Genomic DNA, 3,566 nt, shown 5'->3' with positions numbered 1-3,566 from the left:
CCATTGACCGCGTCTCCGCGGACACCGCCTCCAGGGTTCGGCAAGGCTGAAAACTTCGACATCCCGGTAAGGTCCTGCTGCATTTTGGTTCCGAGCAATGTGAATCTGCAGTAGAAGTTTCAATCTCTTATCTTTTGTGTGTTGTGTAATATGGCATTATTAGTCGATTCCTCCCAAAGTAATATGTGTACTACGTAGAGTATTAGATATTTGCTAGCTTTTGTAGCATTACCGCTATCATCAAGCTAGCTTTTGTGATGTTAGATGTTACCAAAACGCACCAAATCTTGAACTGGGGTCTCTGTTTAGGGCCTTGTAACCTTTTTGGTGGCTTCACTTTTATGGGGATTTTACTTTTTGGAGTCTTGGGTCTTGCTATTTGCACCTTCAGATGTGTACTCCCTCCGTTCCAAAATAGATGACTCAACTTTGAGTCATCTATTTCAGAACGGAGGACATGCCTGTACTGCCATTGGACTTGTATACTGTATTTTACAGCCAATGAACAGTTATTAGAAGTTAGCATACCATGATTTTTTGTTTGACTGAATAGCATACCATGATTCTAGAAATTGGAACTGCCTGTGAACGGTCTATTTTAGTACTCCATTTCAAAATTATTGAAGTTCTAGATTTGTTTAAGTCAAACTTCTTTAATTTCGACCAAGTATATAGAAAAATATAGTTGATACCTGGGCTTAAACAAGGTAGATTTAGTTGTTAACTGTATACACAGCCTCTATTGCTGCATTAAGCGAAAGAACATGCATAAACTATGACAGAGCACATGCACTATTTGTCATCCCATAAAACAAAAGTTAATTTCTCTCGACATTTTTGTGGTCTACTCACACAGTGGCAGAGGGGCCAACCCGGGCCATCCCCCCCCCCCCCCCCCCCCCCCAAAGCTAATTTAGTTCTGCCATATCAATAACATGCATTTAGTCATTAACGATGTACCTTTTCCTAATCTTTGCATTAGATGGCCCCTCCAAAAATCCTGATCAAGCTCCGCCACTGACTCACACCTGCCTAAATTACTCATTTAGTGGCATATACATGATCAGAGAAGAGCATGGTGCATGCCACATCCATGGCCTATCCAGGATTTTGACGATGGGTTTTCAGAGTTAAAAATAAATAAAAGAGAAACAATCAAAACACAATCCGGATGATTTCTAGTTCTGTGTTACAATGCCTTAGTACGCAACTTATTCTTCATAGCACGGTTACTGAAACTGACAGATGTGTAACAGACACATACGTTACAAAGAAACACAAGAAACAATTCCATAAGAAACACAATGAATCGGTTGAAAATAAAATGGAAGCTTCAAATCGATAAATATAGAGGTCTGCTCAGTGCCTCTTCAAAGCCGGTTGGTTTTGATTCTTTGCCAGCTCACCCCTCAGCTCTTCCACAAAACTATCCTTGTAGCCGTTGTGGAACTCCATGAGCATGAACTCCTTAAGGCTTGGGAGTGATGGCAGCCCAGTAAACAACCCAGTGCTGGCTTGAGAAGTCCAGTCACGAAACTGCAGCAGCTCGAGCTTCGGGGTGGCTTCTTCAAACTTCACCGATTTCAGACCAGCTATGCGATCCAGCTCCAGTACAACCAGGCTCGGGAATGCACCTTGACAGAAGTTGAAACGAACCTCCTTGCCCACGAACAACTCCCTCCACAGGCGCAGAGTAGACAGATTCGGTATCTTCGCAAGGAGTTGTGTGGCAGCATCATGCTCCACAATCCTTGAGCCCTGTAGCCTCTACTTGACGAGATTTGTGAGCCCCTGGATCCATTCGGGCAATTTTACAATGTTGCCGTACAGCTTGAGGCTTTGAAGATTTGCTGGAGGTGAGGATATGCCATCTAAGCAGCTAGATAAACCAGGATATCCCAGTGACTGCACTAACAACGATTCCAAGCAGCTGAGACCTGCAATTGCCGAAAGCAAATCTTAACTGCTTCTCTTGTTGACGCCAATCACTCCTAGCTTGCGCAGCCGGGTAAGCTCTTCTATGTCTTGCAGAACGGCTTTTGCCCGTGTGATGTTGACAATACCCAATGTTTTCAGGGCTTTCAGTCTGCGAATTCTTCTTGGCACTGCAACACCACGTGTACTTTGCCGCGTGGCCAATAGAGGTAATATGTTGCAGCAGCACATGGTGCATACGTCACGCCTGTTCACGTCGACATCCATACGCATCTTCTTTTCCAGAAGCTGAGGTGCACAGCATGCCACACAAAATGAAATTGAAGAGCAAGTAATGTTACACAGCCTGTTTCTCATTACCTCGGGTAGATCTTCTTGACATGTCTTGATTTCAAGTCTGTCATCATCGTTATCTTCTATGGCCCCAGCACAAATGTTCCGTAGCTTACTAAGCTTGACGATGGTCCATGGCAGCCTTATTATGCGTGTACTCGAGATGTCTATAGTTTCAAGTTGCCTCAGGTTACCCAACGAATCAGGCAGGTGATAAATGCCATCACATCCTCTTAGAGAGAGGTATCTCATGTGAAGAAGCTTCCCGATGCACTCAAGGTGATGGTCAACTAATTCTGAGGTGCCCGGCATGGAAAGTTCACCTTTACATTGGGTTTTCGTAGGCCGACCGGATGGTGGACGTTTGCCCGAGGCCACCACCTGCTCCCCACACCGAGATCACTCTGAGATCATCGCCCCTCGTGTTGATCAGTTGGGCGAGATCCACACTTGCCTTGTCCTGCTGCCTGGTCATATACTCCTCCCTTCATTGATGCCAAACAGCAAGGTATCGGCGCTGCTACTGCCATTGGAGGTGCCGGTGGTGTGCTTAGAGACACCAGCTGAGCTGTTGATGAGGTTCTAGCGCACGTTCCCCTGGCTGACGTCCTCCACCTTAGCCCTGAGCTCCTTCATCCGCATGGCCACACGGCGATGGGCCATCAATGTGCCCGCGCCACGCCACCACCTGGACAGCTTTTCCAGACAGACCGCCAAGTCCTGGAGGCAGTCCTCGACTTCGTAGGCCACGTCCCGGACCTGCTTGACCCATACCTTGACCGCCCTGCTGTTGCGCTCCCGGTAATCGTCAACGGCCATCAGGAAAGCTTGCATCATCTCGAGCTCGTCCTTGATGAAGAAGGTCTGGTCACACTGGACCCCGAGCTGCAGCGCCACCTGCTCCGCCAGGGCAGAGCGGGCATAGTTCAGCGCTCCATTCACCACGGAATTGCGGACGCTCAGCACCATCACCTCCATTAGTTAGCTGTGATGGATGGATTGGAATGGATAGAGGTAGTGCTGCTAGCTATGGCAGATGCAGATTGTTGATCGATGTAGAGGAGCTAAACAATTATGGTAGGCCTAGGGCCCCCAAGTTGCAGTTTCTTATTCTGTTCTTTTATCAAGTTTGGCCTACTAACCACATATGCCATTGTGGTTGGAGTTTCTTATTCTGGGGTTGTACTACTGCGTTCCGCAAGTTGGAGTGTCTTATTCTGAAATGAAGGCGACGACTCCGGGCTGTATGTTTATTGACAGTCGAAACTAAATCTCCAAATGTGTGCATGCCTTGTAAA

At 46.9% G+C, this 3,566-nt stretch overlaps 2 pseudogenes; both read right to left on the bottom strand.

Moving 5' to 3' along the window:
• Positions 1 to 1,022: 1,022 nt before the first annotated feature.
• LOC125526834 lies at positions 1,023 to 2,580 on the bottom strand (annotated as a pseudogene).
• LOC125526835 lies at positions 1,023 to 3,246 on the bottom strand (annotated as a pseudogene).
• Positions 3,247 to 3,566: the final 320 nt, after the last annotated feature.

This window comes from Triticum urartu, unplaced genomic scaffold (assembly GCF_003073215.2).
Source record: "Triticum urartu cultivar G1812 unplaced genomic scaffold, Tu2.1 TuUngrouped_contig_2030, whole genome shotgun sequence".
Classification (NCBI taxonomy): Eukaryota; Viridiplantae; Streptophyta; class Magnoliopsida; order Poales; family Poaceae; genus Triticum; species Triticum urartu.
The sequence above is the reverse complement of the archived record's forward strand: the minus strand, read 5'-3'. Positions and strand labels throughout refer to the sequence as shown.